Raw genomic sequence first — 26,314 nt, forward strand, 5'->3', positions numbered from 1 at the left:
AATTCTCTTCCATGATGTCCATTATAAAATTTTCAAAAAGTAGGCTAGTTTGAAACCAATGTCTAGATATGTAATTACAATTTCAGATGATAATGGCAACTTCTTGCTTTATTGCATTAGTTGAAGTTGTTCAATGTGCACTTTCTAAAGTATGTTCCTCAAAAATCCTTAGTATCATCATGTGCTTTTCTTTTCCCCTGGTCAGAAGAACGAACGATACCTATTTCTCACAGATTAACATCTTTATGGAGAGCTGTAATCATTTGATCTCCTGCCTCCTTTTGGAACTTGCTTCTGGAATGAGCTAACCAGGGGCCTTGTGAAGTTGAAATGAGAAAATGGATGCTAAGTACTTTGTAAACCATAAAGCTCTACATAATTATATTAGAAGCAATTAGTGGATCAATGGATAGAGTGTTGGGCCTGAAGTTAGGAAGACCTGGATTCAAATCCAGCCTTAGATCTTTACTAGCTACATTACTCTGGATAAATATTTTAACAACTAGTACCTTCAGGGAAAAAATGTAATCACATTTTTTTTTTAGTTTAAACTGCATTATTAACATTTTCTTTAGTCTAGACAATCAACAAAAAAATTATCCTTGATTTTTAGTGATTGTTGTTATCTGAGATGTACATGCTCATATTAGAAATTTAACAATTGCTCTAAGAAGTTGCTTAGATCTGGCTCCAGCATATCCCTGGATCTACTATTCATGCCCATCCAATATCACATTTTGCTTTTGGTATATTACTGGAAAAACCTAGAAGAAAGAGAAAGAAAAATTCCATTCAAAATGACTAGTGTATAAAAATACCTGAAAGTTGCTAATGAAAATACACAGAATTATATGAATGCAAAATTTTTATAAAACTAAATAATTGGAGAGGTGTTAACTGCTCATGTTTGGGCTTTGCCATTGTAACAAACATGGAAATATTACCTATGGTTATTTATTCAGTGCAAAAGAAAATTACCATAAAGTTGCTTTATAGAACTAGAAAAATGGCAACAAAATTCACCTGGAGGGCCAAAAGGTCAAGAATCCTAAAGACAAGGAAAATAAATATTGTGAAGGAAGGATGTCTAGTAGTATAGGATTTCAAAGTAATTATCAGTTATTGGGTAACAGCTAAAATTTAGAAGAACCGATCAATATAACAGATGAGAAACACATGTCAAATAAACATTAATGAAGATTTTATAAACTCAAGGACTCCAACTATTGAAGTAAGGATTCATTATTTCAAGTGATAATAAGTACTATTTGTATAACTGGAAAGCAGTAAGGAAGAAATTATGTTTAGACAGTATCTAAACTATAATAAACCAGGTCCAAATGGTCTCATGATCTAAATATAAATATAATAGGTCATATCTTAAAAAAACATTATAGGAACAAGGAAAGATATAACTTTCATAAATATCAGTAGACAAAAGAGTTTTTAACTAAAGAAAACAAAATCACAGGAGATAAAATGAGCAAATTTAATACATAAAATAAAAAAAATCTGAAAAGAAAATCACTATAGTTAGAAATAGAATAGAAACAATTAACTGCATAAAATGTTAGTATTGAGTTTCTCAGATAAATGTTTGATATCAAAGACACATTATATTAATACAAATATAGAAGAAAAAAAGCCATTCCCCAGTATATAAATGGTCAACAGATATAATTAGGAATTTTTCAAAAGAGGAAATGAAAACTCTAAATATTATTAAAATCTTACAAATAACATAATAAAAACACACTAAAACAGTTCTGATTTTCTACCTGATAGCTAAAGGTGACTGAAACAATTACACTTGTTAAAAGAGTAGAATGAAGATAATACATTTATGTGCTATTGGTGGAGCTGTGAAATGGTTCAACCAGTCTGGAAAGTAATTTGAATTATGCCCCAAAGGTCACTTAACTATGAATACCTTTTGACTCAGAGATAACGATATTTGGCTTATGCCCCAATGTGACTAAAGAAAAAGGCAAAGGACTTGCATGTAGAAAAATATTTAAAGTAGCACTTTTTGTTGTAACAAAGAACTGGAAAAAAGGTTATGACTAAACAAGGAATGACTAAACAAAATATGACAGAAGTGTGTAATGTGATTTTATTGCAAGTAAAAAATGATGAAAAGGGATAATACATTGGCAAAATGGGGTAAGGCCCCCTTTGAGGTTCCAAATCTCTTAAATTGGTTAGTATATTCCCACATGGGATATAAGGGATATTCAGGAAAGACTACTAACTCTAGTGTGAGGGTTTACCATTTCCTTTATACAGCTATTTTCCTCCTTTGGAGTCCACTTGCCACTCAGCTCTCACCTGTGGCTCCAAGAAGCTATAGCATGCATGGTGACTACTTCCTATTCAAACATCTCAGCAGGTGGGCTTACTGTTGTTGAAGTAAGGGGATATCTATCCCAGGAATGTGAAGACTTCTCTCAGTGGAAGGGACAGATGAAAACAATTCATTCAAATAGCCATGCAGATAATGGAAGTGGGTGCTCTGGAGCCACTTAGAACTTGGTGAGGCATTGAAGAATCAAGGTCAACCACTACATCCCGTGCCATTACCAGTCTTCTTTACTTTTGCCTTGCCACTGAATTTTGATCACTCTGGAAGAGAAAATGAGGCTAACAACTTTGTGCAACTGTTTCACTTTAATTTTATTTGCAAGTCAAAAGACATAACCAGTGGTGCCATTTTGGTCTTCTGAGTACAAAGGACAATGACCACCAACCAACTACATTTCCACATAATCATATTAATTATAGCTCATCCCAAGTTGAAGTTGAGTTTTGTTCTAAGTGGTTGAAACTTTCTGGGTTTTAAGAGCAATAGGGAGTAGAAACTGGGAGTTTGTGATACTCAGAAGCTCAGTATTAAGTATTAAAAGTTAGGAAGTAGGACAAAACTCAAGGAGTATAAGGACAAAACATGAGAAACAATGTCTGGAACAAAAGTACTGTCACAAGATAGGATTAAAACAGAGCAGTAAAATAAAAGTCAGGATATTTTTCTGGTTTTCTCCATCCTGGAAAAGTTTTCCTTCCCCATCTATTCTTATTCCTCATAGATCTATGAAGTAATTAAGTTGTTTTTTGTCAAAGATATGATCACCTTATGTTTCAGAGTTTAGAATAAGCATTTACAAATAGACCCCCATGAAAATAATGGCAGTTTATGTTCCAACAAGAGACAGCTTAATATGGTTGATAGATACTGACCTTCAAACCAGGAAGATATGGGTTTAATTTTTGCTTCTGATACTACTGTCTATCATTCTGAGTAAGTCTTTAAACTCTCAATGCACTAGTGGAACACTAAGGGTCTTCCCAATCTTTTTTTCCCTGTATGTTCCTTAGCACCATGACACCAAGAAGAGGGAAATGGAAGTTTCTGATATCACTGCTCTGTAGAAGATAACTGAACTAGATTGAATATTTTAGGGCTTGTCTGAGCCCTTAGTCAACATCATTGAACTTGAAGCAGTTTTAGCCAGTTTTTCCTAGAAAGTGTAATGAATGAATAACTCATCTCCCTCTTCTCATTTTTGTAGGACTGATAGGTATCTGAGGAAGGTATTAAACATTTAGCTTTTCTTTTTCTCAGGAGTTTAGAAGATGGTTGGGAGGGAAATTTAACTCATAATCACTGCCTTTGATGGGTTTGGAAGGAAACAAACTATCTTGCCTAGGCTTACTTCTTACATCACAAATCTTATGTAGTAATAGGGATTGAGCTTGCTCCTACTCCCTATTACAGGAAAGTAGAAAAATTATATGGAAAACTCAATAAAACTTCTCAAGCCGAATTAAATTTTCCTTTGGTCTGCAGTTCCTTCAAAGCAACATTGCGTATGAAGTAAGATGTTAATAACTATATTGGAAAACAGAGGTCAGAGTAAGAAATGGGAGAGGTAAAAGGCCTTCACATTTTTACAGATATCTCATGCTTACATATTATGAATATAAAGGAATTATTCTTTGTTTTATATGAGAGTGGTGAATATAGTTGTCAAATCTGTAATTCCCTGTTTTGTCCCTGTTAATGATATTAAATATCACAAAATGGTGAAAAGGATTCTCTCATATATTTTGAAAAATCTTGAATACTTTTGACATTTGTATGACAGTGTTGGAGAAGGACATTTAAAAAGCCATTTTGTTTTATGGAGGATATTTTTTGGTTTTGTTTTTGTTTTTTAAAGCCAACAAAAACTAGACCACAATAATTCCACAGTCTAATTTGTCTCTTTCAGTCAATTGTATAGTTGTAAAAAGACAGTGTACTATGTAGGACTATTTGTAAAATCCTGCCTTTTCCCCTTTAAAGCCTTCATTAAAGATATCTTCAGTGTATGTGTAGGTTATTCTCATAAAAATATGAGAAATTGGTCATATAGTTCCATAATTTTTTATGTTCTCTTGGCTCTTTTTATTTGGCAACAATAATGTTAAAAGGTTCCCTCCAGCTACTTTTGTATTATCTCCTCTTTAAGATAAATTGAGAATCAATCCCTCATCAGTTTCACAATTGTGTTGCCTCTACCCTACTTCTTTGTATACCCTTGGACTAGTTGAAATGCTTTGGATATTTTTGTTCACTTCAGTTATCTAACTGCCCTATAAGCACATCCAGAATTATGATATTGTGTCCAAGTGTGGTGGCTCTATTTTCAAGGTGAAAGGAGCTTGTTATTCAAATCTTTGCAGATCAAAGAGTAAATCTCTATACGTGGTGAAGTTCTCCAGATGCTTCTATTTGAAGATGGCACTTTACTAGTTATATTAGATCCCAGGGAATTGTCAAATTTCTTGGATGACTTCCAAAACCACTCAAGAGAGTCTGGCCTTACCAATCATGCAGTAAATCAGGAATATCTATTATTCAGAAACTGATATTTACATAGGTGGAAAACCTATACAATCATATGCTTATGTAAAGGTATTCATATATTTATATGTACACATATTTAAATAAAATGAGTATTACCCACAAGGCCATGGGAAAGTGCATGGTGTGTGGGCAGTCTATAAGACATTAAGTACAAGGAATGTGTGATTGAAAAGGATAGGCTAGAACTATTAGTTTTTAAGCTGTTTGGGGACAGACTGTCTTTTGCCATTTTTTGTATCCCTAGAACTTAGTGCCTGGCACATAGTAAACCCTCAATAAATGTTTATTTATTGATTGATTGATAGAAAAAGTTAATAACTAATGGATAGATTGCATTCTATGCTAGTATTTTATTGATACAGAGAAAAAGTGAGGACACCCTTCCTAAAAATTGTGAGTAGGCTCTTGTGTCAAACTTGTAAAAGAACATAAACTAGAGCTGTCTACAATAGGTAAACATGAGTTATGAACTGCATCATTGAAAATAACATTCAAATGAAATAACAGATTCATTTAAAAAATTGAGTACTTTGAGAAAATAGTGGGGAGAAGCTGGATATAGTAAACATCTAAAAAGCCTGAAAAATAAAATCAGATTATCATTTAATTGTATTTATAGTATAGCTTTAGAATTAGATGAAACTTTAGAGGCTATATAATTCAACCCTTTCCTTTTACAGGTGGCAAAACTAAGGCTCAGGGAGATTAAGTGACTTTTCCAAAGTCACATAGATAGTAAGTGCTATGTTATATTTTAATTGATGAGAAATTACAACTTTCTCATGAGGGATTCATTTCCAAATTAGGTGTCTATTTAGTCAGGACACTGATTTGTTCTATAAAAGATCAAAATCAATGTCATATTAAAATATATAAGCAAGAAGATGTGGCATATAAGTAAGGTAGCTCTATTCTGATTGACTTAAAAAATCACCAAAACCTAGGAAATGGATAAAATAACTGATATCCATATAAGCTATTGCCACTTAAGGAAAGTTAAGCAATATAAGTCAATTGCAATAACAAAGAGATCAAAAGAGTCTATAAATCATCTGAGGTAGCAGATGCTGGAAGTTATGGCAGTCAAGACCATACTGGTTTAGAATATATATTCATTTCTAGTTGTGGCAGAAGACAATATAATGAGGAGGGAAACAAGCAATTAAGTGCCTACTATGTTCTAGATATGTTGCTAAGTACTTTGTAAATATCATGCTGGTTTTATTAGATTCTATAAGGTTGTATGCAGCATCTTTCAATAAAATAGTAAACAAATTTAATGCAAATTTCATGAGAACCTCATATAATTGAAGATGCTCCCAAAGGATTTAAGGAAGAAATCTGAAGTGTACAATAAACAGACAATAAGTGGAAAATGTAAACAAAATTTTTTATAAAAGGTGCTTTTTTAAAATCATCAATTATAGTGCTGAAGTCACACATGGACAATCCTGTCATAGTACCTGATGTGCTACATGGAAAAGTAGACACGACACTAGAGAAAACAGGGGAAAATCAATTTGATCAAATCAAGTATATCTAGAGGAGATTTTTGCTGGAGGCAAAAACATTTTGAAAGTATCAGAGGGTTACTGCTTAAACTATCTGAAAGAAGGAAAAATATCAAATGTTTGGAAAAGAAGCTTAAACTTTACCCAAAAAGTGAAGCAAAAGAATCATTATAACTACTGACCCAAATACTTAATTTTCATCTCTATTAGTTTTTAATGAAAATAATCTATATGAGCATGGAAGACATTCTTCTTGAAGGCAGGAAAAAGAAGAGAAATTTTTCCAGACTGTGTTCTATAATAGAATACTTTTCATAGTCATACAATTAACTAAAAGGTGAAGAAAATTCAAGATCCATTTTTATGCTTATTGAACATAAATTTGATTTGAAAGAACACCACCTTAAAGATAAGCATTCAAAAATTGCTGCCCATTTACATGTCAAAATCATAATTTTTTTCTTGAAAGCTTTATTGAATGAATGAATGAATCAAGAAATGTATATTAAGTATATACAGTTCTAGGCATTAGAGATACAGAGACAGAAATGAAACAGTTTCTGTCTTCAAGGAGCTTATATTTTATTGGGGAAGAGAATATGTACATAAATAAACCTATAAAGTGGGAGGTAAAGTGAATGAAGGAAAGCTTTGCTCTTCAAAAGAGATTTGATTAGAGAAAATAAAAATCTACTCTTTGAAGCATTACCTGGACAAAGGAAAGACTAGACTGTCCTGCTCTATACTGTGAGAGGGGAAAGACCATCAGAGCCAGGGATTAAGCCTAAGTGAGGTACTATTGGGCAGGTAGGTGACACAGTGAATTAAGTCCTGCGCTTGGAATCAGGGAGACTCATCTTCCTAAGTTTAAAGCTGGCTTCAGACACTTAATAACTGTATGATCCTGGAAAAGATACTTAACTTTGTTTGCCTCAATTTTATCATTTGTAAAATGAACTAGAGAAGGAAATGGCAAACTACACCAGTATCTTTGCCTAGAAAACCCTAAATGGGGCCACAAAGATTTGGACTCCACTGAAAAAAATGACTGAAAAACAAGAATGGTACTGAAGAGATCGGATCTATGTTTTATGAAAAATCACAAACCATTTTGCTTAATGAGCTAACACTGCCTCTGAGTCCAGTCAAGAAAGCAGACTTTAAAAGTTTTATAGACACTAAACGGAGGATTTGTTTTCACAGAAAGAATTTTAGTGGTCTAAATTGAGCAGGAGGCAAGAAGTTGTTTTGTCCATCAGTAGAGCAGAGAGGTCCAGAAGAAGTACCTGGCACTTGGCAGGTGATGTATAATATAGACTCTTCCCAAAGGAAATAAAAGACATTAAGAGTTGAAATCCAGAATTGTGAGTTTCTCTGGACAAGTGGGATTCCTGTTCTTGTGCTTCCTTATCTATTAATTTCTATAAGTTTAGGCCCATTCTTCCTTATGTGTTGTGTGTATATATTGGTGGGAGAATGTGGCATAAGGCTCATGGTTAGTCTGTTATTTTATTACTTTTCTTTGTTTTGCCTCTGTGTTTAATAAATGTGTCATTGTAAAGAATTAAAGGTAAATATAAGCCATTCCCCAATTGAAAAATGGTCTAAGGATATGAACAAGAACTTTTTAGATAAAGAAATCAAAGCTATTAATCTGAAAAAAAATGTTCTAAATCACTCTTGATTAGAGCAATATGAATTAAAATAACTCTCAGGTACTATCTCATACTAGTCAGACTGGCCAATATACCAGAAAAGGAAAGTGACAAATGTTGGAGGGAATGTGGCAAAATTGGGGCACTAATGCATTGTTGGAGGAATTGTGAACTAATCCAACCATTCTGGAAGGCAATTTGGAACTATGCCCAAAGGGCTATAAAACAGTGCATAGCTTTTGATCCTGTAATACCACTACTAGGTCTGTATCCTAAAGAGATTTAATAAAAAGGGAAAAGATATACTTGTATGCAGATATTTATAGCAGTCCTTTCTGTGGTGGCAAAGAATAAGACATTAAAGAGATACCCATCAATTGGGGAATGACTCCACCAATTGTTGTATATGATGATAACAGAATACTATGGCATTGTAAGAAATGATGAAGATCATTTCAGAAAGAGCAGGATGAAATAAGCAGAACCAGGAGAACATTGTACAAAGAACAGCAATATTGTGGAAAGATAAACTATGATAGACTTAGCTACTCTCTGTAATACAATGATCCAGGACAATTATGAAGGACCTATGACAAAGAATGCTCTCCACCTCCAGAGAAAGAACTGTTACAGTCAGGAAGCAGATGAAAACCTATTATTTTGACTTAAGTTAATATGGGTTTTTATTTGGGGTTTTGGTTTATATGATTATTCTCTTATTAAAATGAACAATCTGGACATATGTTTTGCATGATGGTATGTGTATAACCCAGATCAGATTGCTTGCCATCTCTGGGAGGGGGTAAGCAAGGGAGGGAGGAAGACAATTTCGATCATGTAACTTCAAAAAACTTATATGGAAATTTGGTATAATAAAATATATCAATTAAACTTAAAAAATAAAAAGAATTAAAAGTATCATCTTGCCTGATTTTTAAAATCAGAAGCATACCAATGGGGGCTCAGGGCTATAGTTATAAGTAGTAGATTTTTAGTTTTTCCCACACTTACAGTTACCTCTATGATCCTGAGAATAAATTGTAGTTTTGCAACTGATCTTTTAGGGAACCAACTCTCTTCCAGTGCAGGTATAAGAGGAGCGAGTGAACCAGTACTAACCTAGCTGGAAAGGAGTTTGGGGTCAATATCATGCATATACTACATAACATTGACATACATCTACATATATACAGTGTAATTGAGCAGGGAAGTTAGACTCTAGTAGCTGGTAGATAAGGAGAGGTCTCATATAGAAAGTTGGGCTTAAACTAAGTTATGAAGGAAACAAGGGACTCTGAGAGGTTCAGGCAAGGAAAGAACACATCCCAGAAACAGCTCATGCAAAGGCATGGGGGTATCATAAATGGAGTATCATGTACATGGAAAAGCAATGAAGTCAATTTTACTGGGCTGTAGAGCTTATGAAGACTATTATATATATATATATATACACACACATATGGATACATATAGATTTGTGTGTATAATACATATATTTATAATATAATCATCATTTATAATAATGATTGAAATATTGGTTGGGGCCATATTATAAAGAAATTAAAATGACAAACAGAAGAATTTGTATGTGATCCTAGGGGTTATGGGTCACCACTGGAGTTTATTAAATAAGGTACTAGATATAAGAGGAAAAGAACTTAAGCAGCTGTAAAGATGGATTGGATAGGAGAGGAACTTGAGGCAGGAATACCAATTAAGAGACTACTGCAATAGTCAGTGACAGTGAATCTTTTAGAGATTGAGTGCTGGGCCCTGCCCCCACCCCATACCCCAGACCAAGTGCCTTCTCCACCCTCCCAGAGACCATGAGCCATGTCCCTTCCCTGCCCAAGTGCCAGGTGTGCCCTGCACTCCCCTTATCTCACACAGAGAAAGATTTCCCATTGGGCTGCTGGGTGGAGCAGGGGACAAAGTAAAGAATGTCTTTAGCTAATGTAGAGAGGGGGAAGGGAGTGGCCCAATAACTCTGCTTCCCTCCAGCTCTGCCAACTGTGAGTTGCCCACCTTACTTCCTGTACACTCCCATTGGGCTGCTGGGCATAGGGGTGGATGATATGAAAAAATGTCATCAGGCATGGTGGAGAGGGGGAGGGGAGCAGTTCTACTTGAGTCCCTCTGTTTTTCTAGTAACAAACTCTGGTGGGGGTTGTCATGTGCCCACTGAGAGTGCTCTGTGTGCCATCTTTGGCACCTATGCCATGCTTTCACCATCACTGGTATAGTTGATAAGTGATGAAGACCTGGACTATGATGGTGACTTTGTGCACAAAGAGAAGGAAATAAATATGGGAGATATTACCCCAAGAAATAAAACTTTGAAAATTCTAAATATCAACATCAAAGCATAAAACAAGAAATTATGTTCATCCAATCATGGAAGATATCTAGTGTAGTCTTTAAATGGAAGAAGGATTACCAGTTGATGGTGAGGTTCTATGGCACTTTTGTTTGCTCATGAAGATTTCACCTCAAGTATCTATATGGAAACAACTAAGCACACAATGCCTCCTATCCAGCTTATATGTCCTTGGAAGGACAAACAGCAGGGATGGATGGGCAAACCTATAATTTGAATCGATACTGGAAATATACAATGAACTGAGCTCTGGTTTCAGTGGGAGAAGAGTAATCATGCCATGTTTATTGTCCCTAAACTTTTCCATGATAAAAGCTTTTTAATAGCAGTTTGGGTGTGCTTTATGACTATGAGCCATGAACTGTTACAGACATATGTGTCTTAACAACTAAAGTGAATGAAAATTAATTTGTGTTGAAAGTTTTTTGGGTAGAGATGTGATCATTTGAGACCCTTTTGGGCATTGTCAAGTATGATTACATTGCTTTAACACACAGGATAGGTACCATGTATAAGAAGATTGCTGTCCTTTATACTTATCTATGAAGATAATACTCAGCCACCATAGATGTACTCTTTGAATTGTTTTTTTGAGCTAGGATGTAGGTTTGTGTCCCTCCATCCACTTTCTTTCACCATGTTCCTCCCTGTGATATTTTGATTGCTCTCAGCTTTTTCTCTGCCCTTATAATACAATGCATGTGTTATAATAGTAACCTAGTTGTTCTCCTTAGTTTATCTCTCTCCACCACAACCCCTCATACACACTAGAATAAGTTTCCTTAAGGCACTATTCTTACCATATCATTTTCTAGACAACCTACTGTGATTTGAATCAGTAAGGCTGGGTAGCTGGTAGCAAGATTATAGAGGGCTTTGAAAAGCACATTTAGGACTTCAGAATTTACCCAATAGGAAATCAATCTACTATCACCTGTTCCCACCTCACTGCTTTAACTTTATCTGCCACCATTCACCAACATGGCTCTTCTTCTCCAACCAGGTCATTTTAGTCATAAGAATCACAGAATATCAGAATCAAAAGGGACATCAGGGGCCAAAGAACTTAATTTTTCTCATCCATCCTACATTTCTCACAAGTGGCCATATTGCTTCTACTAGTACACCACCTGTGAAGGGAATAAAGTAATCCCTCACCTGTGGAGGGAATTATGTTCCAGAGACCACCAAGATAGGTGAAATTTCATGAAGTAGTAGCATTATATTTATTGTATTACTTATATATACTTTAAGGCTTTATAAACCCTTCCCTCTCTCCTATAAGCCTTTTCCACACTTTTATTGACTTACAGTCACTGAGCCAATCAGCTCTCAGGATACAGAGCACAGCTCTGTGGTTGGTCACGTTTAATTCTATCAGACAATAGTGTGCTGTGTACAATCTCACCGTGGCAAACTTTTGCAAGCAGTAGTGCATTTCCATTGTATACAGTATGGTATTCATCCACAAAATCTGACAGTATAGAGAAAACTCCACGATACAGAATTTTATATACATATATTAAAAACCCCGATACAGTGAAGCTGCGATAAGTGAACTATGATATAGCAAGGGAAGACTGTACACCAGATCTTGAGAAATCCAATTCAGTTTTGTGATTGCTCTAATTCCTAGAAAAAATTTTCTTTACATGAAGCCTAAAGCTGCCTCTGCTCTTTTCCCTTTTCATGGAAAGGTCTAATGCCTAGTCCATTCGAGAGTCCCTAAGATACTTGAAGATAGTTAATGTGTTCCCCTGAATATATTGTTCTATAGGTGCAACTTCCTCTCTCCTTCACTCAGTCCTCAGGTCTCTTACTGTACTCGTTGTCCTCCTCTGGATGAACCTCAAGTTGGCAATGTCCTTTCTACAATATGGATGCACTATCCCAGATGTGGTTTTACCAAGGCATAGGATAAACACTCACCATCCAGATTTTAAATATTATGTCTTTCAGTGAAATTGGGATTTCTGTGAGCTTTCTGGTGGGAGACATCTCACACTTATAGCTCATTTTCACCGTGTGTTCTACTAAGACCCTCAGGTATTTGTTACAAAAAGCATTGTCTATTAAAAAAGCAACATTGACTAGCCATTCTTCTCCCATTTTATACGTGTGAAGCTGATTATTTTAACCCAAGGGTAAATTTTTCCATTCCCTATTCCCATTCAATGTCAATATAATCATTTTATATTTGATCCTTTGTTCTAATAAGATACAATTTAATAAGGATAATTACAAAATTTTACTTTTTCCCCATTAACCGTTATTGTTCTTTCCTCCTTTTATTTGCTTATATATTGTTCTTCCTTTTATCCCCAACTCTAACCCTCCCTTCTTCTCCTTTGCAACAAATGAAATCTTTTTACCCTTTACAAAACCACAAAATTCCAGCTTTGGACAGGGTACTAGAGGCCACGTAATAGAGCCACTAGTTGAATAGAAATCTCCTTCTATGAAATCCTTGACATACCATCCTAACCTATTATTCACCTTTTCCATCTCCTTTTGCTAAATTAGTGCTCCTCCTCTGATTATACTTCATTTACTTTGAATTTCCTTATCCTACACATACATTGTCTGTCACTCATTACTATTCACTGACTTACATTTTATCTTAGAACATTGGAGATGACAAAAAAAGGCAAAAAATAGTCCCTGCCCTCAAGAAGTTTCCAGTTGAACAAGGGAACTAACAATCAAACAACCATATAAAACAAACTATACATGGGACATATTGTAAATAATTAGCAGAGGGAAGGCACTAGACTTGAGGGAGAACAGGAAACATTCCTGTAGAATTTAGGATTTTAGCTGGGATCTGAAGGAGGCTTGGGAAGTAGGCAGAAATGTTAGACAACATTTTAGACATGGGAGATAGTCACCAAAAATACCCAGAGTGAGGAGGAGGAACTGTTAAAGGAGGAAAAGTTTAAGGAACTGCAAGAAGGCTAGTGTTATTGGATCTAGAGTATATTGATGGGGAATGTAAGGTATAAGAATGATTAGTTAATGAAATCCAGACTAGTGAAGGAATTTGAGTATTAAACTGAGGATTTTATATTTGATTCTGGAGGTAATATGGAGTTACTAGAGTTTATTGAGTAGGGGGTAATATAGTCAGACCTGTGTTTTACGAAAGATCATTCTAATAGCTAAATAGAGGACAAATGGAGAAGGAAATGATGGGCAAATCAACCCTTGAGTTATTTCAATGTCAAGGAATAAGTTGATGAGGAACTGTAGCAGGATGGTGGAAGTATCAGAGAAGAGAAATATTGTTAAACTCAAAAGGACATGCTTCGATAACAGATTGAACATTGGAGGGGGTGGGAGGTGGGGAGGCAGAGAGAATGAAGAGTTGATGATGACTCCTAGGTTTCAAATTTGGGTGATAGGGAGGATGGTGAGAACCCTAAAACTAATGGGGAAATTAAGGAAAGAATGTTTAGGGGAAAAATAAGCTCAGTTTTAGATGTGCTGAGCTTAAGATGTCTATGGGACATATCAAGATAAGTCTTTGGTAAAGTATCATCTGATTTACAATAAAAAATAAAAACAGTTTATATTATTATTCCATTTTAATTTTATTTTTGCTTTAGCAACTCATGGAACTTTTATAAATAAAATCATGCCTTCCCTTTAACTTATATTTTAAATTCAGAGATGCTTTATCTTCATTTCTGATTGACTTTTAATTGGCAGTGGTTCCCCACACTAAGAGAGTTCCCTATTAAAAAGGAACCCTGCTGTGATTCCATTTGTAAAGTGATGAATCCTTTTAAAGTGTGAATAATCACCCCCTGATCTGGCTTGTAAATTTGGTTGTTCATATGTAGTGCTTAGTTTTCTTAAAACAGGGCATACCTACATTGTCTTTATGAGAACCTTGAAACTTCAAATGTGCCTTCAAATTAATTAAATGAATCATTCTGTTCCTATAAAATATATGATAGATTATATTGTACCTTCTATTTATTGTCTGATAGGGCATCTCTTCTATTATCCCTTTTATAGAACATTTGAAACAATTCAATTTTTAAAATGTACTCAAGCATGCAGTACTCTTTGTTTGTTCACTTAGTACTAAAATAATAACCACATATAGTTTGTCCCTGAAGAGCTCAAGGCACCTTACATACTTCATAATTTTTTCAATTTGTATCTAAATTTTCTTTTAAATGGTGTCTATGTTAACAGTAATGAACTCGAAATATAGACTGCACTCCCAAAATATACTATGAATATGTTTTAATGGCAGGAAGAGAATTCCAATCCCCCAATGGACTTTTGGACTCATTATTTATTTTTCTAAAGATATTTTATTTTACCAATTACATGTAATAAATTTCTATATAAATTCTCTGAAGTTCTATAATCCAAATTGTCTCCCTCCCTCCCTTCCATTCCCACTTCTAGAAGTAGAAAGCAATTCAATCTGGATTATACATAGATTATCATGCAAAACATATTTCCATATTAATCATTTTTGTAAGTGAATAATCATATAAATTCAAAAACGAAACCCCAAATAAAAATCACATCATATCTGTGTTCCTGGACTCATATGTTAGGCAGCAGAATTCCCCATTTTTTAAAGGTATATATTTTCTTTTGGGTTTTAAAATTGTTTCCTTGCATATCATTTCCATCTCTTTAAAGCTGTAATGATTTATTCTCTATTCCTAGAATGTACTCCGTTCTTACCCCTGTCTTTTGGAAACTCTAGTTTCTTTCAAGGATCAGCCTGGGCACTGACTTCTATTTGAAGCCTTTTCTTATTCCTCAAGCATTTCAAACCTTTTCCTTCCATAACTACTTATTACTTATTTTGTAGATGTTTAGTACATATGTGCATCATTGTCCCCTCCTTTTCTCTTATGAAATTAACAAATAAGTCAACAAGCATTTTACTAAGTATTTGCTATTCTCCAAGCACTGTGCTAAGGGCAGGGGATACAAAGAAAAAAACAAACAACAACAACAAAAACACTCAAGTGAATTTTTCAGTACCACAGCTAGTTAAATGAGAGAGTCTGGGCTTCAACCCATGTCTTCTTATTTCAAATAGAATTCTCATTTTGCTACTGTCTTTGGAAAGTGGGGAAACCATCTGAAAGACAGTGAGAACTATGATTGGGGTTTCTAACACCAGGCACAAGTTCAGTTAAGGGCAGAACTGGTGAGAAAATTTACATCTGTATATTCAATACCTTCTGTAAGTGGTGACCTTGGACAGAAAATTTCAAAAGCCAGTGTTAAACTGCTGACAGGAGGAGTTGGAAGGGAATGGCTTGGGAAAGCTCATTTGGGGTAAAGGAAGCTCCAACATCCCTTCTCTGTTATTGTATCATTGCTTGGGTACAGTTTTTTTTCTGGAAGAAGTAGCCCATCCTCTGGAACAGGGGACTTTAATCTAGAGTTTGTGAACTTAAAGAAAACAATAATTCTATCTGAATATAATTGGTTTCCTTTGTGACTCTCTGTGCTTTATTTTATTGTCTTAAAATTGTGAGAAGGGGAACATTTGCTCCACCAGGCTGCCAAAGGGTCCCATGGTGCAAAAAAGGGTCAAGAACCATTGCTGTATTGCTTACCCAACCTTATGAGGAAGATGTGTTGGATGAGAAAGCAGTCTTGGATGGGGGATGCCCTCAGGAGAGAGACTTCATAGTAAAGGAAGCCAAACCAAAGAATGGTCTGAGGTCAGGCAAGAGAGAAGAAGATGTTTAGAAATGTGGGACAAGAAGATCATAATACATAGAAAGTGTCTGGACCAGCGTAGGGTATGTGTGTCACCCCATCCTCTCCAACAAACGTCAGCACCATATGACAAAACCCCAGTCACCTCTCTTTAGTTATGACTCTGATAATAGCAAATTTGTTTTGGAAGGGACAGTTTCTATGTGCAAATAACTCTTAGCAAAAATTGAACCTGAGGAGAAAGGGTGGCTCTGTGAGATGGTGAATGGCAATGGCCATTGTCACTTTTGTAATTACTACATTTCTCCAGCCATTCAATTTCCATAGGCTGATGATGAAGTGTGTAGAGCAGTGAAACCCCATATATGTTTGTATTTGAGCTAGTTTACAGCTATCCTGCCGTCCTGATTAATCCTCCCCTCTCCATGACACTGAAGCAGCAGCATTCTAATGCCATCTTTATTATTGTTCGGCAGATCCTATACTACTGCATACAAAAATAGTGTAAATCATGGTACTAGTGTTTGGGGTCCATAAAATGCAAGGTTATGAATATTTCATTACTATTCATTTTATTTCCCTGTCTCTTCTGAATCTCCCCAAATGTTGGATTTGGGGGGGGGTGGAGGGTGCAGAGGGTGGGAAGAGAGTTACTGCTTACAAGAGATTTGTAATTCTTTATATGAGGCACAGGCCAGCTCTTCCACCCCAGCCTTGCGTTATATTGGAACCGAGTTTCTGGGCTTCTCTCCCACACACATCCTTGTCTGTCAGCTGGAAGACTTTCAGAGGTCTTCACAGTTATTGCATTGATTTGAAAACCCAGTAAATGGACTCCCAAACATGCCTTCTTTCAACTAGTACCTCATATTTAAATTTTCCCCAACTACTTATTGTGCTGGGCTTTGGCTGAGGTAAGCAGATAAACTTATGTTCCAGATCTTGGCAAGGAAAATCACATCCTGCAATTACCTTCCCTGCCTGAGCCAGGACCAATGATTTGTATGAATCAGCTGGTCTTGCAAAAGATGCAGCAGTTGTATCACCTGGGTCTGAATCTTTCCCCCCCACAAAATTCACATGAAGGAGCAGCCAGGGGAAATTCAGTCCAGCTTAATATGGGCCAATATTGTCTGCCTAAGCTGGTGACTTTTTTCCTTAGGGGGGCATAGACTAGGTATTAATACAAATCTTTTGTCTATTCTGTAAAAAAAACCATCATGATTATTTCTACTATTAGCAATGAAGTAATTCTTTCCATCTCCTCACTGTCATCAGAATGGTTGTAGCCGGCAGAATTTGTATGTTCTGACTCTGAGACATTCTATGAACAGAGAAGAGAAAAAAGACACACAAATACACACACACACACACACACACACACACACACACACAGAAGCAAGTTCATTTCCCAGCTCTGAAAAGGCCTCCCGACAGAAATATTGCTTTTAGTGTTATTGTCTCACTTGTGTTTGTGACCGACTCTTTTTGGATAAGGGAAGCTTCCAAGCTGAGGTGGAATTGGGCTAGGATTTCTGATAAATCTCTCCATTTCTTTTTCCCTTTCCTGCTTTCACCCATCCATCCCCACATATCCCGACATGGAAATAATTAAATAGCTCTCTGGATAATTCTAAGGAATTCATAGATCGGTTGGGAGTGGGTATCAGAGAAATAATGGGGGGGGGAAGAGAGGGGAAATGAAACCAGACAGGGTGTATATCTGCCAGGTTACTCTTGGAGACATAAGGGAACATAAGAAAAATGCATTCTGAGTGAATCTTCAAATCCTATTTATTGTGATAGCCAAGACAAATATCACAGCTCATATCTAACATTTGAAAAGCAGGGCTAAATAAAATGATGGATTAATAAGGCCAAGGACACAATAATAGAGAGGAAATATATTATAGAGAATGATTCCAGTGTCAATCTGAGAAGAGTAAAACGAAGAAGCTGAAATGGAATAAAAACCCCACCACTGCCACCTTAAATGAAACCCCCTTTTTGCAATTATCCCACATAAATTAGTGTTGCTCCAGACCTGTTTTGCAGTAGTACTTCTGAGATGGCTGTCTTTAAACCATCTTAACTGCTTTTTGTTACAATCTGTCTGATGGGCAATAAGTCATAATATTAGTGGTCATTTATATAGTGTTTTAAAGCTTGCAATGTACTTTGCATCCATTATCTCATTTGAGCCTAACAGCCTTAGGAGCTAAGTACCATAGGTATTATTAGAACTCCCATCTTAAAGAAAAGCACACTAAAGCTCAGAAAAGTTAATTGCCTTGCCTAGAGTCATATAGTTAATAGGTGAAAAGACTGGATTAGAATCCGGGCTTTCTTGACTACAAGTCTAGCACTCTATTATTTTTGTAATTACAGGTAATTTTAGTGAATGTATATTCACATTCCCCTTTTATTAATATTGATGAAATCAATTCAGTACTTTTTGCACAAGTGGTTCTGATATCCAAAGCAGGGGTACTCTTTGTCATTGGGCATTTTTGGTTTGTTTTTTTTGAATTTATGATTTCATCAATGCAAGGAGCGCCCATTGTGGAAACTCTCTTCACCAATGGTGATCAGCACTTATCCTTTGAGAAGACTTGCTTGGAAGATACTACACTAAGAGATTTGCTCATAGGCTTGCCATAAACTATGTCAGAGACAAGACTTGAACCCAGATGTTCCATGATCTATACCATGCTTCCTTCCCCATGTTTTCTGGGGTAGAAAAGAACACCATCAAATTCATTTCTAGGACACACACATTCTTGTGAGTGACGATGTTAGAAGTAGTCATATGGATAGCTGTAGTGCCTGAAGAGGTGATCCATCTTGCTTTCTCAGAATAGTAGTATTAAAGTCACACTATGAAGCAAGCAAGCACTGGGCATTTCTAATGTGCTAAGCATTGAACTAGCTATTGGGCATGCAAAGACAGAAGTGAAAGCCCCTACTTGAAAGGAGCTTGAATTCTCACTGCCTCTCTTTTATGCCATCTCTCATCTTTCTGAAGGCAGTCATGGAAAGTGAATAAGATTCAAATAGGAAGACATGAGTTAAAATTTGAACTATCACAACTATTTTTTTTTACATTGATTAGATCACATTACCTTTCTGGGACTCCTGATCCTATAAATCTCTTCTCTACATCATCTCCAATTGAAGATGTCTAATTACTGTAAGTATAAGGGCAGCTCAGGGGATAAAGTACTTGGTGAATGGTGGATAGATCTTTGGGTTTGGAATCAGAAAGATTCCTCTCCTCTTCAGAAATTCAAATCTAGCCTCAGACACTAGCTATGCAACCCTGGTAAAGTCACTTAGTATTGTTTGCCTCAATTTCTTCATCTGTAAAATGATCTAGAGAAAGAAATGGAAAGCCACTCCAGTATCTTTGTCAACAAAATCCTAAAAGGAGTGAAGAAAAGTCAGACATGACTGAAAAGAGAAAACATCAGCAACTATAGTGCATAGTAAAGATTATTCTTTAATCAACATATGCCCAAATTTTAGTGCAGTTTTTAACTTTAATAGCTTAATGGTTTTTTAATAGCTTAAATATGCACTAAGACTTTTGGGATACCCTGTATATTACTGCATGATACTGGGTAAGGAGTCAAATAAGTTTAGGGCATCACAGAGAAGAAAATAAACCCAACATTTGCTTTCAAAGAAGAGACTTCTACAGGATTAATTTTCCTCACATTTTTAATACTATAATTACCTGTAGAACTTGCAAAAATTCTGTCAGTCAATGAGTTTTATTCTTCTAGGTTCTTTTTATGGACAAAGCTAATTAGTCATCAACAAGCATCTTTCATAGAATTATGAACTGAATACTCATAATAATGGGACCAGGCTTCCTATGGGACAAGGTAGAATTAGTTTTGTTAAAATTTTAGTGTTCATTTTTTGATATTTGCCCTGCCATGGAAAGCCACCATCTTTTCTATTTTCATTAATGAGACAATGTGGCAAACCAAACTCACTTTGGTAATATATTTAGCTTTTAATGAAAATGACTTAGTGTGCCTTTATTTCCTTATTCTATTTATGAGATGTATCTGCTGTTCCAGACCTACAGACCCATTTACAAAGGTATATAAATGAACTAACAGTCCCTTCCACTATGACTCAGATAAATTAAGCAATAGTACATATCTTGGTGGTAGAGGAGGCTGTCCTATTGCTATGTGAAGTTGCTTCACCACACATGTATATATGTGTGCATACAAACACACACTCTAATACTATGCTCCATCTGTGATTCATTGATATAGATGTTCCTTCTAACAGGGAGATGACAATGCATTCATTCCTGCCTATCGTGTGTGAAACTTGTCTATGTTCTTCCATAAATTTGCCACAGGGTATCTACTCAAAGTTCTGAGATCCTTCTTTGATTTCTCTTAATATCATTCAGATTGACTGTCTTCTATCCTTTACTCTCTCCATGTGACTAGCCCATTTCTTTGATGACATCCTTTACTTTTTCTCTGAAGTTCTTATTTTTTGTCACTCCCTGTTCATACCTATTATGTTTATTTCCAGAGATCACAATGTTCTATGACTCATAGTAAAAGAATGTGGTAGAGTGCTGGTATTAAAAAAGATGGTTTTAGTTTCTGTTAGAAATTTTGGGTCATTAAAGGAATTGGCAGTTTCCCTAAGAAGACCTCTCTCTCTCTCTCTCTCTCTCTCTCTCTCTCTCTCTCTCTCTCTCTCTCTCTCTCTCTCTCTCTCTCTCTCTCTCTCTCTCTCTCTCTCTCTCATCTTTCTTTTCTTTCTTTCTTTCTTTCTTTCTTTCTTTCTTTCTTTCTTTCTTTCTTTCTTTCTTTCTTTCTTTCTTTCTTTCTTTCTTTCTTTCTTTCTTTCTTTCTTTCTTTCTTTCTCTCTTTCTTTCTTTCTTTCTTTCTTTCTTTCTTTCTTTCTTTCTTTCTTTCTTTCTTTCTTTCTTTCTCTCTTTCTCTCTTTCTCTCTTTCTTTCTCTTTCTCTCTTTCTCTCTTTCTCTCTTTCCCTCTTTCTTCCTCTCTGTCTCTCTGTTTCTCTGTCTCTCTCTCCTTCCTCCCCTTTTTCTTCCCCCTTCTCTCTCTTTTACACAAACACACATAATGCTAAAATTTCATTACTGTTAGTCAGGCTAGTGTCTGCCACTTTGGGGAGGGAGATAATGGTAATGTTGGGGAAAGCTTATGCAAAAATTCTCCCTAGTTTTTTTTTTCTTCTGAAACATATTTGCTTTCCTATCATGACTTCTAGAATACATTGGCACAGGTTTTCACAGCCTAACTGCAAAGTTCATAGTGAACAAGTCTTATTACCCCTATTTTATAGAAGAGAAATACAATGCAGACACTGAAATAATTTTCTTGACTCTATGACAAAACAATATTCCAGAATTCACTTAAACTAAACTCTTTCAGTGACATTCTGAAAGTGATAGACCTTATTATTGCTGTTCTTCCTGGTGCTGGACTTGGTCCCTCCCATACTGTGGTTATTTGGAAGGTCCCCAAATTAGCCTCCTAAAGGATATTCTCCCTGCCACAGGACATAGCATGAGGGTCATTATCTTAATTTCTTTCAGAGTGCATTTTCTAGTTGACTTATTCACTCATTGGAAGTAAAAAATAAATAAGTAAATAAAAAGGTGAGTGTGTCTGAAGTCCTGTGAGAGAAACTGCCTAATTACAGCCCTTTCAAAAGATGAAGAGCTGAGACTTTTTTTATATACTGCTCTTGCTCCCAGAGGATTCCAAAGTGCTTTACAAATATTTGTACTGTTGAAAGATTAAAAATCATGAAGGTGTAATAAAACTTAAAAATTAGTTCTATAAACTATCATCCATCTGCCTTGGGAAACAAATATGATGAGTTATCTAATTCTTTTTGGAAAGTAACTCATGCTGCAAGTCTAATGCCTTATAGCTAAGACACAGGATGCTGACCTCTCATTTGTAAATGACAGAATTGGGACAAAAATATTTACAGGTGGGTGAATATTTCAGGCACCAATTGTGGACAACCTAATCATTCACATCATTTACACGAACTATAAATAATTGCTAAAGGAAACCTCAAAGAGAATGCTATTTAGGATTAGGAATGTGATCATAGTGAGTTTTGAAATTGTTTTGGAGAAAATAAGTGGAAACACATTTATCTTACTAATAAAGCCCAATTTATATAGTTCTATGAGATATTCAACACAATTTACATACATTATACTTTTGAATCCTTATAACCATTCTATGAACTAAATGCTCATATTTGGATTTTTTAGATAAGTGCTTTTAAAGGTGAAGATCCTTAGCATCCCACAACTTTGCTATCTCCCAACTGACTGGGGGATTAAGGCCCCCCCTGCCCACTTATTATTATTATTAATAATGGTTTTATAAAAGGGTACTTGGTTATGGAGTGGAATGCCACACAGAGTTATCTCTAGACATGAAAGTTACTTAGGATTCTTGACAAAATATGACAACAAAAATAATCTTGTTTGACCATTTGAACCTAAGCATAAGGTGAGGCTTAAAAACCAGCAAATACATACTCACTAAAGATGAGCTGTCATGGAAGCTATCCAATAAATAGATCAAATTGAAGAAGTACTCAGTATACTCCTATTCAAGGAACTTGTGCTGATTGAATTAATCCTAAGAATACTGCAAAGTATTCTGAAAGACATATGTAAATACTCAAAAGAATTTGACCTCACCTTCCAAAAAGGAAAAACTAAATGGATGAAAAACATCAGTTGTTTAGAATATGATAGATGGACAACTTATGAAGCTTATCCATTTAGATACATAGAGATGCCATGAGGCAATTGTGTAGCTTAATGGATAGAGTTTCAGTTCTGGAGTGAGAAAAACCTGATATTAAATCTACCTGTGTGATCTTGGACAAGTCATTTAAACTCCTTTAGCCTCATTTTCCTCAATAATATCACCTCCTTTTCAGATTGTTATGGGTATAAAATGATATTATAATTATAAAGCACCTTACAAACCTTTAAAAGTTATAATAATGTAAGCTATCATTATTATCCATTACATATACATTAGGCATAAATGCAAATAGATACTGAGCTGAACCCATTATTAGACAGAAAGAGCCAAGCCAGTTGGATTGACTTTCAAAAATCATAAACTTCCTTGAACAATTCCAAACATTTTTCAGAAATAAAGGCCCATTGATTTATTTCACTTTAGTTTTAAATTTTGATTCTGAACTTCATAAGCTCCAAAGAACATTTTCATTTTCAAAGCAGAACAGAAAAAAATGGCAAAACTATAAATCTCTTTATGTACAGCTTGTTTTTATATATAAGTTCATTCAAAAATCTCTAGGTTTCTCTGAAGTCATGCTTTTTCATTATTTCATAAGACACAGTAATCTTCTGTTATGTTTATAGATCATCATTTTTTTAGCTATTTGCCCAAACTATGGGCAGTCTTCTTGTTTCCAGTTCCTTACCACAACTCGAAGAGTTGCTATAAGTACACACACACACACACACACACACACACACACACACACACACACACACACACATTTGTTCAGTTTGGAGTATAGGGCCTATCATTTTTAATGTTTTTTTATTTTAATGTTTAATACTATTTTATCATTATTATATAGTTATGAGTCATGGAATGAAATAGTCCCTGAAAAATTAACCATGAGTATCACATGGAGGGCAATGGAAAGGTGTTTCACGGGAGTGAGTAGGCTGCAATATATAACAAGGAATGAACTTCGAGAAGAAGTGGAGTAAAGAGGGTCATCAGGAAAATGTCTGGTCAGAAGAGGAGATGAACTGGTCAATAAGGAAGACTAGTTTCAAAACTCCAGTTATATCCTGGAGGGTTTAGAAGAACAATGACTGGCACATGGTAAGGACTTAATAAATGCTTCTTGAATTGAATTGAAACTGAGAAAGGTCTCCAGAACATCAGATGGACCCCTTGAGGTAAGCTTATAGTAGAACATGATTAAGTAGTACAAGATGAGCAGTCATTGATAGTAGTGATTTGCTTCATGAGTAAGAACAGTTAAATTGATAAAGATAATATGCATTTGTGAATTTGAGAAATACAGCTAAGGCGACTAAGACCAAGAGGGTTAGGAGACTTACCTTGGGTTGCAGCTCTTTCACCAACCCTAAATTGTTTTGCAGTGCTCCATGTTCCCTTTCTTGTAAAGGTTGTATTCCCCCACATTTTGTGTTAAGCTACATCTAGGAAAGTAAAAAATAAGATATTCTATTAATTGATGAAAAAAGGACTATAGCATCTCCACTGCAGTTGTTATGGAAAGCTTTGATTTGAAATAAGCTTCAAAATCAACTAATCATCACATTACTGATTTGAGTACTAATTAAAAGGTTTTATTGTTGAAAATGACTGTGTTGTTTATGAATCAGTTTATTTCCTTGAAGAGGAAAGCTATCAGTCCATTTATTTGCTGCTACAGGATATTTGATAAGTCTAAGATTTTTTTCAACTTGTGATGTGATATTTTAAGATGTTATTTCAATTTCTACATATTTCACTTCCTCTTGGATTGGTACTTACTCTACTTTGTTGTCAATGACTAACATACAGAAGGCCAATTTGTACTAACTAACCCCTCCTTTTATGATACCCAAATATCAATTTCCCACTTTATGGCTCTAAGTAACTACAAAAAATATGACTTTCAACCTACTTTCCCCACAAAAAGAGAATCAATCAGTATTTGTTAAGCATCTACTGCATTTCAGGCTTTATGCTAGGCCATATAAAGATATAAAGTTAAATATGAAACAGTCCTTTACCTCAAGAGTTTTAAATTCTATTGTAGTATCCATATGCATATGCAAAATTTATATAAAAATAAATACAAGGTAATTAGGGAAGGGCAAGTCAAAGTCAAGGACAAGCTGTAGGGCATCAAGAAAGGTCAAATTTACAAAGTGTTGCTTAAACTGAGTCTTGAAAGAAACCATAGTTCTTAAAAGATGGGGGTGAGGAAGATGAGAGATAGAGCTTTTATATGTGAGAAACAAAGGGTCTATCTTGACTGGCCCATTCAAAATATAAAGGAAAGTAATATAGAATAAAATCGTTAAGTGTAATGGAGAAGTTTGTTGGTGGCAAAGAGAAAACAGGATCCAGGAGAGACAGCTGATGATTTAAGGTTGGCTCAGAGAGAGAAGGGGTTTTGGTTAGTTTTTCCCTTTAGCATTCCCTCCTCAGCTATGTCTGCTCTCACAGATGAGCTCTTGTCCTCTTCCACTACTAGAGCCTAAAAGATTTCTTCTCAGGAAGATTTCTCTCCTCTCCTGTCCCCCTCAAGCTATCTCACTCACATTTGAGTCACTTGGGAAAGTATAACACCTTTAATATAAATTCAGTCAACTAGGGTAACACAAAGAAAATGGCTGGCAGGGAAAGAATGGGTGAGGAAAATGGGAAGGGTGTTCCTTTCTTTAATTACCCCTTTTCCTCCCTCCTCAAGTTTGGGGAACTCATGCCTTTGCAGCCTGAGCCCCCTGAGAGATAGTCAGTTTGACTGACCCTGGTCTTTGGCCCCTGGACACAGTTCAGATGCAGGGCACCAGGAGCTGTGAGGTAAAGTTTTGAGAAAGGCTCAAAATGTCTTCTTCAGATGTTCCTTTAGTTTGGGAACTGGGAGGGGGGAATATCCAGTTACCAGGAGAGGAAAGAGATGGATATATCTTAGGATAGAGGTTTGGCCAGACCTCTCCTCCTACGCTTCTCAAGGCTGAGAGAGATATCCAACTGAAATCCCAATCAGAATCTTCTGTCTTCTCAGCATTCCAGACCTCCTGGGAGCCCTCCCCCATTGAGGTGAATAGATCCACAAAAACTCTTCAACCTGGCACTTTTCCTATCTGCAAACTCTCTGTTACATAAGGTAGGTAGAAATAGGTTAGGGTTAGGCTTTAAGTGCCAAAGATAGGAGTTTGTATTTGACCTTAAAGTTAAGGAGACCATGCAGTTTAAAGAGTAGGGGAGCATCTGAATAGTGGATGAACATGAGTTCAGGGAGTCTTTTGAAAGCAAAGATTCAACTTTTCAACACTAAAATTTTATTTGTGCTGCTACTAAAATATTGAACATAACTTTCTCTGAATAT

The 26,314-nt window shown here is 35.6% G+C and overlaps 1 long non-coding RNA gene across 1 annotated transcript; it reads right to left on the reverse strand.

The window, feature by feature from the left end:
- LOC103093605 (uncharacterized) lies at positions 1-25,943 on the reverse strand. Its single transcript, XR_470030.3, has 3 exons — positions 25,732-25,943; positions 24,309-24,410; positions 1-764 (listed from the first exon to the last, which is right to left on the reverse strand). It is a non-coding gene; the product is annotated as an uncharacterized LOC103093605 (long non-coding RNA).
- Positions 25,944-26,314: the final 371 nt, after the last annotated feature.

Source organism: Monodelphis domestica, chromosome 7 (assembly GCF_027887165.1).
Source record: "Monodelphis domestica isolate mMonDom1 chromosome 7, mMonDom1.pri, whole genome shotgun sequence".
NCBI lineage: Eukaryota > Metazoa > Chordata > Mammalia > Didelphimorphia > Didelphidae > Monodelphis > Monodelphis domestica.